The sequence below is a fragment of the Stenella coeruleoalba genome, assembly GCF_951394435.1.
Source record: "Stenella coeruleoalba genome assembly, chromosome: 19".
Classification (NCBI taxonomy): Eukaryota; Metazoa; Chordata; class Mammalia; order Artiodactyla; family Delphinidae; genus Stenella; species Stenella coeruleoalba.
In genome coordinates this window covers 29,943,740-29,960,063 of record NC_137165.1, presented here as the reverse complement: position 1 = coordinate 29,960,063, position 16,324 = coordinate 29,943,740, and the positions used below count along the sequence as shown (strand labels likewise).

General features: G+C 52.8%; 1 protein-coding gene across 2 annotated transcripts in view; it reads right to left on the bottom strand.

Moving 5' to 3' along the window:
• Positions 1 to 15,180, bottom strand: part of AKAP1 (A-kinase anchoring protein 1) — a 32,589-nt gene extending 17,409 nt beyond the window's left edge. The window contains exon 1 of one of the 2 annotated variants that reach the window (XM_079903964.1): positions 15,129 to 15,180. The gene's annotated coding sequence lies outside the window, so the exon portion shown is untranslated. Of the gene's footprint in view, positions 1 to 11,441; positions 12,138 to 15,128 lie in introns of those variants that run through there. The other variant, XM_079903965.1, reaches the window with a different exon arrangement.
• Between the last annotated feature and the right edge of the window lie 1,144 nt (positions 15,181 to 16,324).

Sequence of the window (16,324 nt, the reverse complement as noted above, 5' to 3'; positions counted from 1 at the left end):
AAGAGGGGAAGGTTTGTACATTGATCTTGTATCCTACAAACCCTCCCAAACTTGTTTTTTTCCTTATCTGCAAATAGGGATAGTCTTCCCTTTTTCCTTTTGGAAAGAGAGAGTTTTAAATTTCTTTAACAGAGATCCTCCAACTTGGCTGCCCACCAGCATCACTTGGGAGGCTTTTAAAATCTCACAGTGGTACCCAGAACAATTACATCAGAACCTGAGGGTGAAACCTGGGCATCGGGTTTGTTTTTTTTTTTCCACTGTGCAGTCAAGTTGGGGAAGTCACTGTTCTGGAACAACCTGCACACGCCCGCAAAAAGGTGGTGGCAGATTATGGAGATTTGCTTTCTGTTCAACGTCCTTCACATAAAAATAAATAAATAAATAAAATGAAATGTGAGAAGGAAAAGAGGTTATGGGGGACGGGCACACTCAGGATAAGGCCCATTATCAGGAAATCAAGTCCCACCCAACAGATCACCTGCCACAGGAAGTGGGGCTGGGGTCTGAACACAGGTTTTCTCCTCGTCAGTAAAGTTATATTCTAATTCCTTATTATTCTAATCCCATTTCAGCAGGGCTTATAGCTGTGATTCCCATAGTATTCCAGCAATTCTCTGCTCTCAGGTAAAAGACTAAATGGAATGGGATGGAGAGGAAGAAAAAGAATCCTATGTCTTAACTACCCATAGGGGGCAGTCTCCTCACTTTACACACCAAGGACCCAAGGCCACAGACTTACAAGGGGCGGGGGGGGGGGGGGGGGGGGGGGGGGCGCGCGCGCGCGCGTGTGTGTGTGTGTGTGTGTGTGTGTGTGTGTAAGGGGGGAGTTGCTACCAAGACATAAACTGCTTCTCAAAATAGCTGCAAGAAGCTCCCCCCACTTTGGAAGGAAAAGCCAATCACAGGGGTCTGCTCTCTACCAGGTGTCCCCATCCAACCCCCAGGATCTCAGAAGTTGGCTACACTACAATAGGGCAGAGGCCCAACACAAACCACCAGTCTAGCTCTGGTTCTGCACTCCACGAGGTCCACACCGCGACCCAGACCACAGCCCACCACGTCCCTGGCCTCCCCTGCCGCCTCATCTGTTCCGTTCCCAGCCCTAGTTCAGATTGAACGCACAGAACCAGCCGCCTGGGGCCATGACACGTGTTCCCTGCCTGCTGCTCTGTACCCAGGGACACCGCTGCCACCTGCCCACCTAACCCTGCCAGCCGAGCTCGGTCCCCAAGAGACTGAGGCACAAGCCCCCGGATCCACCATCTATAGCCCCCCCACCGCCCCCCAACAGGCTACTCAGCTAATGACAGCTCAGGAGACACGTTCTGCATTTCCAAGCCAGACAAATACCCCGTTGTTGTGCCAGAAGGGCCTCAGAGAAGGGGGGTGATGCTGCCACCGTGAAGCAGTGTCAGCCACCCCACAGGACCCTGAATGTCCCACCTGATCCCAGTGGCCACCACTCACCCCAGGGACTAGAGCTGGGGCGCCAGGAGCCGCTGCTTCTACGTGGGGAGCAGCAGTGGCCCCTCTTCTCCACGCCCACAGGGACAGGAACCGCCCGACAGGGAGAGCTCCAGGCGCTTGAGAAAAGAAGTATGAGATCCCCAGAAAGAAGGGGAACACAGGGCTCGTGTACTTTTTCCCAGCAACCAGGGGACCGTGAATAGCCTCAGGAGCCAGCTCCACCAAGAACAGAGCCAGGGGCCGCCGGGATCAGCAGACACCCCACCCAAAGGTGGCGGGTTCCGGAGGCTAGTGGGTTTCACCAAGGGCGCGGCGGCCTGGGGGCACCTCACGGGGAGCCCCACTTCTCACGAGTCAAGGAAAGTCCCTCACTTCCTCGGCCCTTCAACTTGGAAGGGCCCTACCTGAGCCAATTCACTCAGACAGACTTGTGCATCGGTAAGGCACCGTTTTCCCTGCTCCACCCGGTCTGATAGGCCTGGACAGGGGGTGCAGGATGTACCCACCTTCCCTGAATCCTGAAGGGGCTGCCTTCACGCACACACACAGCGGCAGCCCTCACGAGGCCCGCTGCTACCTTCCTTCTCTGGGCACAGACTCATGTATGAGCTGCTCTCTTTGCCCTGGTTTTGTGTGCATGTGGTTTTTTTTTTTTTTCTTTTTTAAACCTGAACCTCTGAAGAGGTTTGTAGTGGCATTTAACACTGGAGGTCTAACGGCCTTCACACTCGCTCACTAGTGAAGATGGCCTCCTCCCCCAGGGCCTCCCACCCCAGGCCCAGGACACTCAGGCGCAGGAAAAACCTTGCAGAAGAATGCAGAGCCGGCCCTAGCACTGGTGGGGAGGAGACCTGGCTATTTTGAATCTGGCTGCCTGCTTATTTTTAGCAGGTCCATTTGCTGGGAAATAGATGCAGGCTGGCTGGCCGCCCAGTGGTCACACAGAGCTCAACGCAGGCACGTGCCACAGCCCCCCAAGGCTGCAGCATTCACCTGGGTCAGTCCAGGTCCTAAGAAGACGTCTTCCTTCTCCCAGAGGAGCAGGCAGCTTCTCAGAACAGCTTACCTCCGGAGAAGTAATGGTCTCACTCCCAAGCGTGATGACCAGGGCAGTCACTGCAGTCTAGAGCCTTCTGCTAAATAAGAAGGCAGATCTTTGCGAGATTTACTAAACAAGAAAACAAAGAGTGTTGGTTCCATTAAATCAATTTGGCTGTGGTTATTGTGGGAAAAGAGCTGCGTGTGATTAATGATGGGGGGGGGGGGAAATCGACCCTAAAACAAGAGCTTAGGGGGCCAAGAGCCTTACAAGTCCAGTGTGGGCTTGGGCCTGGCCAGTGAAGCCAGATCTACTCTATGATCCGGGTCTTAGTTGCGGCATGCATGCGGGATCCAGTTCCCCGACCAGGGATCGAACCCAGGCCCCCTACAATGGGAGCGCAGAGTCTTACCAGCGGGCCACCAGGGAAGTCCCTACTCTGTGTTCTGAGTGGGCTTTTAAACACTCTCCAAGAAATCTGAACATTTCTTCCATTATTCCAGCATTACATGTTCACTTTTGCTGAAGACGGTCCCTGGGTGTTCACCAACAGGGGACGCAAGACAGCCCATCTCTGGAGTGTCCAGCACATCAAATTCTTGCTAAGGGGCTTCCCCTCTTGAAGGGGGCCTTCCAAGGACAGGGAACAGCTACATGACTCAGAACCTAAAGCCTAGCACTTGCTGCCGCTGCATTCAGAAAATAACGGCAGGCTGCTGGCTGGGCCCATGTCGTCCCCCACCTGCCCCCCACCCCAGAGGTCTTTACAAGACTACAAGGGTGTCTCTGGGTTTGTACAGGATGCATTTACCCAATTCCTCATCAGGTTGAGCTTCCGCACATACAAATACGTTTAAGTCGCTGCAAGAAAACGCTTCTGGCCACCAGAAGCTCACAGTCCGGATGGAGGAATCTCTCTCTCTCACACACAGATGCACCGAGCTGAGCCTGACTTCGGAAGTGGGCAAAGAGAACACAAGGAGGCTGTCTCAAGGAAGGCCATGACTTCCTTAGGCTGTAATGGTGGGCTAACAGCATAAATTAAGGTTCTAAACCCAAGATGCCTTGGGGGGTAGAGCGCGCAGCAGAGTAGAGCAGGATGAGTCCGGGAGCTGGAGCCGAATGGCTGGCAGGGCCGGACAAATGGTGTTTGACCTCTGCTGTCAGGACAACGGGAAGAAGCCGTGGCAGCTGTGGCACGGCCAAAGCAGCAGGTCGCAAGAGGCAAAGGCCTGAGCCGCCCCCGAGGGGGGACTGCAGTCCAGGACTGGTGGCCACTTAAGGCACAGGGGGCCCCTGAGCGCTGGAAACGTGACCAGTGTGACTGGGGGACTGAATCTTAAAGTTTATTTGATGTTAGTGTACATCTTAAACAGCCGCATACAGCTGGTGGCTACCTAGTGGACAGCGCAGTGCTAGGTGGTGTCCCCGAAGACCTGAAGGAAACACAAGGGCTGGATAAACGCTGCAACGGCCAGCGCCTACCTTGCTGAGCAGAGCATGGTCCTGCCCCTGGGGGTGGGGGACGATGGTGAGCTGGGCCACTGACCCTCAGCAGCATGGCTGGGGCCCAGGAATCACAGCGCTGGGGCCATGCCTCAGGCGGCTGGTCTCGCCCAGCCGTGTTCACAGGGTTGTTACCTTCATCCTTAGGGGGCCTGGATGGGCTGTGACTCATGTTGGCACCCTAAAGACTCCAAATTAGCTCACAGTGAGGACTGTCCCCCACACCCTCCATTGTGATGGCCCAGCACAGCGGCCAGGGGAGCTAGACCAACCACACTGCCCGTTCTGGGTGGACCAGCTGTCCCACAAAAGTCACGGAACACTTCCAGTCTGCTTTCTGGGAGACCAGAGGCTTTGCCCAGTAACATCTGGGTGGGAGAACCTGCTCACTGAAGCCTCCTCCAACCAAAGCGGAAACTCGGGGTCCAGTACCTGAGCTCCAGGTAAGAAGAGTCAGAAACAAAAAAATCCCATCTGGACATGGTCTCAAATTAAGAGCGCTTCCTCCTCCAGCTCAATTGAAAATTAAACTTCCACTTAGGAAAACTCGAGAAATCAGGGACCCACGCAGGGTTAACTGCCCAACCTCTCTCCTCCTCCTCTGACCAAACCCACAGCCATCCAGTCTCACCAGGCTTCAGATGATATGGGAAAATCAGCATCTCCTACAAAGGACTTCCCATTGCTTCCCTTGGGGGTAGGGATGTGGTTCTTAAAAACGTGAAAGACTATGTCACATCTATCCTGCCCCTTATCCCTGGCTCCTGGCAACCTTCTTGCTTTACAAGTGAATTCTGACAGGTTTCTGAGGACAGTGATAGAGCAGGGGCCAGGAAACTGTTCCCAGGCACATGGAGTTCCCACCCATGACCACAGAACACAAGACTGCCCAAAAGGTATGCAGGTGTGCTCTGACAACACGCTCACCTGAAAGCTAATAAGGACGGCATGTGCCTTCAGAAGGAATCAGAAAAGATGCTGCTATGAGGCAAAAGACCCTTCCCACCACCATCTCGGGTGGGAAAAGCAAAGAGGTAAGACAATGGCTTTCCAAATGGCAGACAGTGCAATATGACCGATCCCATAAAGGCACATAACGTAATTTCTACTCAACAAACATTCATCGGTACCAACAGAGTACAAAGCTCGGTGCGACACAGACAGGAATCAACAAACGCACTGCCCTCTTTCAAGACTTTCAATTCCTTTGGGGGCAAAACCCCCAATGACCTCTGCTCCAGTGGGCCTGGTACTGCCACCCTCTGCCACAGCCCAAAAGTCAGGCAAACGTCCTGGCTGGGCCAGGGGGCGGGGGTAGGAATCAGGCCGCCAGACACCCCAAATTAGGATGTTCTAGTGTCCTGGGGTGAGAGATGAAAGGACGTTAGCCTTAATGGCAGTGCCATGGGAGCCAAGGGGGCTGGGGTGCCCCCTTCAGCATGCAGACTTTCATTCTCACCACGACTTGGTACCCAGGTCCAGATCCCCTCTCATTTCAACTACTCCTGAAGTAAAGGCCGGCCTTTTGCTGGTGTGGCAGAAGGGACCTGGGGGCCTGGTTGTCTCTGCCGTCTTTCCACCAACCCTCAGCCTTCAGCTGCACAGCTCCGACCCCTGCCTTCAAAGGGGTTTGTCCTTGGGCACAGATCAGCATGCTTCTGGTTGGCTGCCCACCCTCGCACACTTTCTCACCAAGACGAGGGAGTAAAACAAGAAAGGAGGGGGCACCAATCCAGGAAGCAACACAAGAGAAGGGGAGAAGGAAGTCCCAGGATGCAGGGGAAGCAGAGCCAGGGGACCGGGGATGCTTCCCAGGAGCGACTCGGAACTGCTGAGTTTGCAGTAAGTTTAAGCACGAGAGGAGCTTCCCGAGAGGAGCTTCCGGGCAATCGACCCGCAGTGGCCAAGGCCCAGGGGTGAGTCAGAGAACTGGTGAGACATACAAAGAAAACCAAGCTAAGGAAACAAAGGAAATTAACTAGGAGAAGAGAAGGGAGGGGGGAGACAAGAAAGGAAATAGGATTGCAGCCATAGCAATATTTAGATCACAACACTGTCATGTGACCAAATGTTGGGTTACCTCTATACTGAGAGGATGAGGGGGGAAAAAGTGTAGGAATGGGCCAAGTCCTTATCTTGCAGAGCAGAAAAACAAAACAGATAATATTTTTAAAAAGGAAGGAAGGAAAAAAAGGAGTAGTATACTATTTAGAAATACAGTCGGCCCTCCCTGTCTGTGGATGCAGAACCCGAGGACAGAGGCTGTAAGGGATTTGAGCATCCGCAGATTTTGGTTATCTGCGGGGGTCCTGGAACAAACGCCCCAGGAGACCAAGAGTCAACTGTGTAGAGGTAAGTGGCAGGGAGGCCGGCTGCCTCTAGAAGAGAACAGGACAGGGTGGGGAAGCACTCCAAGCAAAGGGCTGTTCTTTCAAAGCTTACCAGAGTCAAAAGTCAAATCTGTCTACAAGCAACGCTTTGACAGAAAATTAATACGTTCTTAAGTATTACCTACAATGGATGCTCTACTACCATACAACTTTATGTTTCTTGTTAACCATTGTAACAAATATGTATTAGTGCCAATTCATCTTTTTTTTTTTTTTTTTTTTACGGTACGCGGGCCTCTCACTGCTCTGGCCTCTCCGTTGCGGAGCACAGGCTCCGGACGCGCAGGCTCAGCGGCCACGGCTCACGGGCCCAGCCGCTCTGCAGCATGTGGGATCTCCCCGGACCAGGGCACGAACCCATGTCCCCTGCATCAGCAGGCGGACTCTCAACCACTGAGCCACCAGGGAGGCCCCCAATTCATCTATGCACAAACTTATACTGCTTTATTTTCCCATAATAACTGATACCAACCTTCCTTCAGAAAACCCCCAACTGCCCCGCTGACATACAGTAACACTCAGAAAGAGAACATGCTTACTGACAGCTAGACCCTTTCAGAGACAAGGCATATGATCCCCCCACCCCGGTGAGGTCACACCAACCCCCCAGGGCTAGCCATTTAATAAAGATTTTAATACCCACAGCGAGCCAGGTTCCACTGGGGTTGGGGGCAGGGAGGTGGGGGAGCCCTCCGGAAGCAAAGGTGGAAGGAGGGGTAGGGAGTCACATTTCAGATGAGATAATACCGCAAAGAAGCCGGAACCTGCAGCCTCTCTCAACAGATTCAGACAGCTGAGCCCTAGGCATCCCCTGCACGTAATGAATTAACCAGACTCCTGTGCATCCAGAATGGTACTAGTTGGGAGAGCTGAGAAAGCCAATCACTTTCTGTGTTGCGTAGATTAAACGAGGAACCCAGGCTGACGAAGGCTGGATCAAGTGTGCCTGGGAGAGGGGGAGCTTTAGACAGAATGGTCAAGGAAGGTCTCTCTGCAGAGGTGGCAGGAGAGTGAACAGCAAGGAGCGGCTCTGCCAAGATCCTGAGAGGACAGGGAAAGGAGAGGGGGAGAAGGTTCCAGCGGGGAGAAGACGTGCCAGCAACCTAAGGCAGGAACAAGCCTGGCTGACTCAAGAGACAGCAAGAAGGGGAGGCAAAGACGAGGCTGGAGGGCCGCTGCCAGAGAAACTGCTCCCCAGCATCGCTGCGCAGAAGCCATGCTGAAGGTTACGAACCTGGAAGACCAGGTTCACCCAACTCCCTCCAGAGAGGGGGACCGACTTGCCCGAAAAGCCAGGGGACTGTAGTTTCTGAATGAACAGAAGTTGACTGCAGCGTCCGCTCCAGGACAGAGTGCCTCTGTGGCTGGTAGCATGGCGGGCACGTACTGTGAGCCAACAGAGGTTGGCTCTGAGTTCTCAGCAAATGCATCTGCCAGGAAGCCCTGGGGTCGTTAGCCCTGGAGGACCGCAGCTAAGCCCTCACCCACAGTGCCTCCACACCCTCAAGTGCATCTGTCCCAATAAGGTGGCCCAGCCCCCCTCCGGGGGTGGGGGTGGGGTTGCGGATGGAGGACAGAGACAGACAGACACACACACAGAAGTCCCTGCCACTTCTTTGAATCGGACTTTGCGAAAACAACCTTGTTCTCCAGCCAACGTAAACCATAGGCAACAGAGGACCTTATATGGCTCTAAGCTTTCTTAATCAGAAACAAGAGAGATGGGCTGGAGCTGGCAGCTCCAAGTTAGAGGAAAGAAGGGACAAGAAAGGGGGGAGAATGGAGGGCAGCGAGAAACAAAACTTGTTTGTCAAACCCCTTTTTCATATCTCTTCAGCCTCAGTGGCTTCCCAGTAAGAATTCCTGCTGAAGGGCATGGGTTTGCCTTCTCTCGTGGTTTTATTTTGGCTTCAGTCAGAGGATGCCAGTTATGAGGCTGCCGCGGATTCATAGTTTTACAGAGTTTTTAGTGGCCTGTCCTCAGGCTGGGTGACTTCCCACGAAGACAGAACTAATGTGATTTCCTGAGAAATCGGCTGCTGGGTCGTCCTTCCCTAGGACAGCAATCCTGACCTAGGAGTGCCGGCTCACTGGGCTGCCTCGGTCACATGCCTGCCTGGCCCGGGAGGCAGGGGTGGGTCCTTGCCACAGGTCCAGATAGAAAAAGCAGCCCAGGGACCTCTTAAGTGACCGCACACACATATACATCCCCCATGACAGTCTCTAGGGTGGCTTTATTCTCCTTCCTCCCCTGATTAGGAGAGGCAGCAGCTCTGGCACCAGGACCTGCCCCGTACACTGAAGCCACATGCACTTGGCCCTCCTAAAGGATACCACCTGCTAAAAATAGCATGATAGCACATGCTTGGCTGGGCGGGCCTCACCAAAGTCAAAGGACAAAGCAAGGAGGTTAGTCTCAGCATGGCCTCTCCTCACTAGAGACAGAGCTCACGCCCATCCCAGTGCAGCTCAGGGCAAGCCACTCCTCTCTCTCAGGAGGGGCAGGAAGGGGGAGGGGCAGGAGATCTGTCTTCCCAGCCAAGGCTGGAGGGAAGGGGGGGGCAGGGCAGCGTGCTGAGAGCTGAGGGCTGGGCTTGAAGGGATCCTGCTGCCTGCTCCAACAGGGAGCAAGCCAAGCTACTCTCAGGCGATGGCCTGTTGAGGCCAGGGGATGGTCTCGAAACCCTGTGTGAGGTCTGACAGGCCACACTATTACTAGCCAGGGAATGAGTGACTTCAAGGCTGCCTTTTCAACCAGGTGATCAAACTAAGCCAGAGTCTCAAGAGCAGTTCTCCAGGCCCTAAGGCATGGTTATGCAGCTCCAAGGCACTGGATGGTTGCGTAATTCTGATAAAATACTTGCCTTAAAGATCCTTAACTTCTGTTTCCTGTAAAATGATAACATCCAACGAAATGGGATACAAATACCTCCCTCCTAGGGCTGAATGAGGCTGTAATGACCTAACAGTCTGACTCAGTTTGTGGGATTTTATTCTTTTAAAAACCCAGTTTCACTTTCTGGATGAGGATGGAGGGGTAATGGGGCAGTTAACAAGAAACAGCCTCTAAGCAGGGAGCTAGAGATACTGAACCCTGATCTAAGCCCCAAGACAGCCCAGTCCTGTGCCCTGGGATCAGCTTACCTTCCTTAGGGCCTCTGTTTCCACATACACAAACTAGAAATTCTTTTTTTTTTTAATTAATTAATTTATCTTTGGCTGCATTGGGTCTTCATTGCGCACGGGCTTTCTCTAGTTGCTACTCTTCATTGTGGTGCGTGGGCTTCTCACTGCGGTGGCTTCTCTGGTTGCGGAGCACGGGCTCTAGGCGCGAGGGCTTTAGTAGTTGTGCCTCGTGGGGTCAGTAGTTGTGGCTCGTGGGCTCTAGAGTGCAGGCTCAGTAGTTGTGGCGCACGGGCTTAGCTGCTTCTCAGCATGTGGGATCTTCCCAGACCAGGGCTCGAACCCGGTCCCCTGCATTGACAGGCAGATTCGTAACCACTGTGCCATCAGGAAAGTCCACAAACTAGGAATTCTTAACCTCATAGGATTGAGAGAGAATAAAAAGGGAATAACGTGCAAAAACCCTGCCAAATTATCAGGTATACGGTAGGTACTCAGTAAGTGTCTGTTATGCATCTTCTGCTGTTGGGGTCCAAAGAAAGAGTTCACATTATATGCCAAAGGCCAGTCTAGTAGGGTTCAAACTAAGCACACCCAGGACTAGATGAGGGGCATCTGGAAATAGAGCGCACTCCCCAGAGCCGGCTCCACACCAACACTTCGGGATCCCCACTGGGGACCAACTCTCCCCGAGGCCTTCAGTAAAGCCAGGCCTCCTAACACTGAGATGGACCGGAGGAGCAGAATGAAAATGACGCTTGTCCGCAAGGTGTCTGCAACCTGGTTCAGCAGAGGGCCCACACTGAGACCTGCAGGAAGTCATCAGGTGAGTGAAGGACCAAATAGCAAGTCTCCTGACGTAACGACCAAGCCAGTGAGCACTGGCCTTGGAGAAGCAGCGAGGACCTTTACACTGATAAACAGGCTCTCAAGCGAAAACGGCTTTCCAAAGGCTTAGCGTCTGGCCCCTTCACTTCACACTCCCATCCCCAGAGCCCTCACTACACTCCTTTCTCAAACTGTTTCATAATTGATCACTGCCCTCCAAGCTGGCAGGCCGGAACTTGCTCTGAACATGCCATGGAGAGGACTGATAAATAACTTGTCACCAAAGCTGTTGGGTGTGTGGAATACGGAAGACTAAGCCCAAACACATGATGCTTTACAAGGCGAGACAATGAAGCTTTTAGAGTTGGGCAAAGAACTAAGTCCAGTGCTGTCCGACAGAGCTTTATGTGATGATGAAAATGTTCCAGAACCTGCACTGTCCAGTACTGCAGCCACTGGCCACATGAAGCTACTGAGCACTTGAAATGTGACTACTGTCACCAAGGAACTAATTTTTTAATTTTACTTAATGCTTTAAAAAAGTTATATTTAACTAGCTACACATAACTAGTAGCTACCCTATAGGACAAGGCAGCTCTAGACCCTCAACCCTAAAGACAGACTGAGGAGAATAAAGATATTGTAAAAAATAAAAATATTTAGTACAGTAGCACCTTAGAGTTAAATGAACTTCCAATGCACCTAAAACAGTGGGTTGTCATTTTTTTCTTAGACTTCGGCTTGTACTACCCAGGCACCCCCAGCCCAAACACACCCTGCCTCCCATACACAACCTGCGGCAACTCTACCTCCCAGCAGCCTAAGGGGCTGACTAACTCCAGGGGTTAAGATTGTGCTCTTAGGGGCACAGTCTGAATGCCTTTGGTGTTGACCAATCTTCTTTCACCAGCTAAAGAAACTAAGACCCTGAGGGCCAACAGACCTGCCTGGAACCCCAGCCAGGTTTCAACCCTGAAAGCGGCACCCAGATCTCAACCTCCACTCCACCCACAACCCCCAATCCAGGGCTCTTGCTAGCTAAGTCCAGGGTGAAACAAGCCTCATCAGCCCTCAGCACTGCATACCTTTACTTCCAGAACTCTTCTGAGGCCCTGCTTTGTTCCTAAGTACACGGGCCTCAGTGAGGACCGGCTAAGTGAAGGCAGCCAGGCTGTACGACCAGATGGGGACAGAATGTTTACTGTCAACTGTTGCAAACTTATCAAACCGAGCTGCAGAGACACTCAAGATGGCAAGAACTGGACAGAACAAAGACCACTTAGTAGAACCATTTAGGAAGAGGAAAAGGACACCTCGAAAGTTCCTTATAACTGAAAGCCAGTCCTCAGAATGCTGAATGATAACACACATTCCTTTACTGCAACAATCTGCTTAGAAAGCAACAGAAAGATTAGGTGAAAAGCCCATGGACTTGATGACTCCTTGTCCTTCTCACAAAAGCCCTCTAGTTCAAGTCCAAACCCACACTTGTCGGTTTCTCTATCCCTCTATTTGTATTTTTTATTTGCCACTGAAACAATCCCGAATGAACTCTAGCTTCACCCTCAACTGCACTCAGAGGTGTCAGGATTAAAGGATTAGGGAGGCGTTTGCTTGTAACTCACCTCCCAGAGTAACTATCAAGGAAGAGGTGTCGCCTAAATTTTAGTTTCCATGTCCCCACCAGCTATTTCTCCAGCTACTCTGTCCTACCCGAAACACTGTCACTGCTTTACACGGCCCAAGTTTAAAACTAGGTACGAGGGCCAGCAGGTTTGCTCGGTGGAAATGCCACACACAAAGGGTACTTGATGTTAAACGATCAAAGGTGAAACCTGTGTGAGACATCACACCAGAAAGGGATGTGGAAGAAACAACCTGCCCTAGAAATGAAGGTTTAGGATTAAAATACATCCCACAAAGATCAGCAACTCAAATAGCATGAAATGATTTCAGTGGGATAAGAGGCCCGTAAGGACCCACCACCACCTGCCCAGAGCAGAGGGAAACTCCCTAGCGGGGTAAGCTGAAGGTACTAAGTCACACCCAAAACTTCCCCACAAGAGCACAGCGGTCCAGACTGCAGAGAAGCCCATTCATTCTAGACTCACAGGGAAGATGAGGAAGGAGGAGCCTGGGGAGAATGGGCTGGAAGGCACCAGCTCACCAGGCACATGGGGTGCTGTAGGCTTGAGCCAGGAGGCTGGCTGGCAAAGTGTGGGGAAGCCAATTTGTTTTCCCCCTCCTTCCAACCAAGTTTCCAGGTCAGAGGTTGGGGAGTAGGGTACTTTTATTAGAATTCAAGTCACTTCACAGATTCAAGGGAAACTTAAAGTCAGTCTCAGAGACTCTTTAAGAAAGAGGGAAAAAAAGAAATCAATGCTTGAGCAGCCATCGTGTACCAGGCACAGTGCCATGCCCCACAAATATTATCGCAATTTGTCTTTAGGATGGGAGAACACCGAAAAGCCTAAAACTAGCCTTCACCCACAAACGATGGTTATGACCTGGCCTGGGTTCAAAGCCCAAGGATAACTGGGGTTACCAGGTAGAGCAAAACAAATGACTTTAAAATACTGATGCTGAGCAACCTTATACTGGAGACACATCCCCGTGGCACCTGAGCAGCCACTTCCAACAGACACCTTCACTGCCGCCCTGCAGTGGCCAAGTCTGAGTGTACTTCCTAGAAACAGCTGGGAGGAGGAAATGATAGTCACACAAAGGGCTCCAGCTAGACACTCACAGGCTGGGAGGGGATCAGTTACCTGCAACTTCTGGGCCATCACCTGACAAAACATATGACAATAGAGCCTATTTAATCCAGGTAGGCACAAAGGCTTCAAAGATTTGCATACTTGTAGGACGCAGAGAACCTACTCTAGCCTAGGGCCATTCTTCATCTGAGAATATACCCAGGAATTACTACCCAGAACCCACAAAACTAGTTTTGAGGTTCAAGAGGAAAGGTTCAACACAAGTCAGAAAAGCTCCCCCAAAATTACTTCACTTGCTTCCAGTGCTGAGAAAATCTTAAATAATCAGCAGGTGAACCACCTGAACTTCAAGAAAAGAGGAACTGATAAATGGTCAAATCATGCTGCCCTCTCTGCATTTCTAAGATGCTCTGTACCTTTAAGAGCAAAGAGGGTGGGTGGTGCTTACTAAGAGCCCAAACTTCTAAATAGAATTAAAAAAAAAAAAAAAAAAACTAATCCGGGAAGGACTTAGTTACAATAACAGGGTAGCAAAGTAAGGTCACTAGCTGCCAGAATTAATAGCTTCTTGTGAATGGTGCTTCTTGATCAATAATTTCGACAAACGGGGTGGGGGGCTTGGATAGCAAACCAACAGATATGACTGTACCAAGTGTCCAGCAACCCAGATTTCCCTGCAGGAAATAAATTTAAACACCAAGCAGTCTGAACTTCATAGGGGAAAGATGTCTAGTTTAACCTAATTGTCCTGCCCACACACCCTACCCGACCTGAGAGGCCTCCTCTCACACCTGGAGTTAAGTGCACCGGGTTTGTGTTAGTAGAGGCCGGGGGGGGCAAGAAGGCGCCAGCCAACCTCTGCATCTCCGCGGAGAAGGGAGACCGCGAAACGCCCAGGGCTTCCAAGCAGTCCCAGGTCTATTCGGCACCACCCAACACACCAACAGCTCCTATCCGTCTCTTGTGCCTTCCTTGGAGGGGAAATGGGAGGAACCGCACCCAAGGGCACAAAATAGTAAAACTGGTGAAAGCCTGCCCAAATACACTTTGATCCAGAACCCCGAAACCAGCGTGGTCCCTCCGGCCCGAGGACCAGAGGTGGGTGCAGGCGGAGCCCGACACGTGACCCACAAACCCGCGGGCATTAAGTCAGCGGACACACGGGACAGGACAGCCTCCGCCTCTCCGACACCCTTTAAGGGGCTGCAAAAGCTAATCCTCTTGAGAGACACCAAGCCTTTCACATCGGGAAACGGTTTCCCTCCGCCCGCAACAAGGTTCCAATCACGACCTATCTCCTAGCTCATCCTCCCGGCTCTGCAAACCGAGCCCCTTCCCCTGGTTCGCCGCACTGAACTCCCAGGGGCAGAGAGACCAGCTCTAGTCTGCCACCGCCGGCCTCGATGGGGAGCACCCCCGGGCGATATAAAGGGGCCCAGAAGTTGGGTGAGGTTCCTGAAGTGACCAATTCAACTCAGTGGGGAAGGAGTGCCCGCAGGCCTTGGGACACTTCCTCGCCCTTGTGAACACCTGGCCCTGCCCACAGCCCGCCCGCCGGCGCCTCTCCCGGCTCAGACTGGGTACACACGACCTTTGAAAAGTAAACGCGTGTGGGGTTGGGCGACCTTGGGTGGAACGCACTCAGGTCCGTCTCTCGGGAGAGTGTGTGCGCTCGGGGAAAGTTAAGCCGCAGAGGGGCATCCCGGGCGTCGCGCCCTCGCTTCCCGCCCCCGAGGATGGTGACGCGCGTAGGGGACACCGCGCGGCTGCGGAGCGCGGCCCCAGCCAAGCACAAGCGATTTGTCAGCAAGAACCCGGCGGAGAAGGACGAGGGGGCGCGCAGGCGACGAAAGAGAAAGGGCCTGCTTGACAGCAGGCGACGGGCCGGAACCCCTCTGCACGCCCTCAGCGTCGGGAGCCTCGCACCCCGTGAGTCCTGGAGCACGCGACGCACCCTGCACCTGCACCCTAGGATCACCATCACCCCAACGGCGCCGCCCTCGGGGCCCCGGCAGGTGGTCCCCAGTTCAGCCGCTCCCTGCGGCCCCAACTTACCAGCTCCTCGGCGACCGTCAGGATGCAGAGTCCTCGCGCCGCCGCCGCCCCCTGGCCCCTCGGCCCCCGCCTCTGCCCCGCCTCAGCCCCTCTGCCAGGCCGGTCCCGCAGCGTTGCACTCCGGCCGCTCCCCCACGTGCTCACCCAGACCCGTGGAACACAGAGACATTAAATACTGAGGACGCGCAGAGACGTGCCCGCGGCGCGACGCAAGGCCCCGCCCCCCGCCCTCGTGCCCCCGCGCCTTCCCGGCTCACCTGCGCGTGCGCGCCGCCGGCCGCTCCCGCCAGCGCCTCTGCCAGCTGCGCCAGAGGGGGCGCGGTCTAGAGTGTTCCGCCAACATCCCGCCCCCGCCGCCCGCAGCCGGGCCTTGCTCAGGCTCTCGCGAGATGAGCTGTAATCTCGGCTGGGCTCGGGAGAGAGGCCTGGCTGGAGTCTTCGGAACGCCCCTCGCTCCTCCCCCACCTACGAACCTCGAAGCTCTGGACCCCTCAAGACCTGCGCGAATTCGCCCGCCTCGGGTGTGGGAGATTTCGAGGGGCCAGTTAGACCGTCTGCCTGCCTCTGTATAGAGAGGCCCCTGGAAAAGGCAAAGGGGCAAGTGATGCGCAGGGCTCCTCTTGCCTCCCTTGCCTATATATACTATATAGATAGAATATAGATCTATATTATATAGGTATATTCACTGTAATTCATCATTACATTGTACGCATGATTTAGTGATATTAATAACTGCACGATAATAACTGCGTGATGGGAGTACGTGGCACCACTCAGATGCGGCATTCTTGCGCATTTTCACAACTTGGTGATGTCAAAGTGAAACAAACTTTCCTCCAAAGGGGGTTGGGTTTTGGAATAATTCCTGCCAAGAGATAGTCCTCATGATCTATCAGTGACTCCCTGAGGAAACTTGAGAAAATAAATTGCCCCCAAACAGGTGGACAGGGTGGGGGTTCCAGCTGGCCAGAGACATAGGGACTTTAAGTGAAAAGAGATCATGCTAAGAACTATTACTTGGGAACATGGTTAATCCTAACTAGTTATCAAATGCAAATTTAAATGATGATGAGATACCTATTAAGTTTAAGTTCATATATGTATATGAATCCCAATTGCATGGTGTGATTAGGGACATGAAGGAAACAATCAGGAAAGAAATAACAAGAGACCTATTTTAGGTTCTGTGGTTCAAA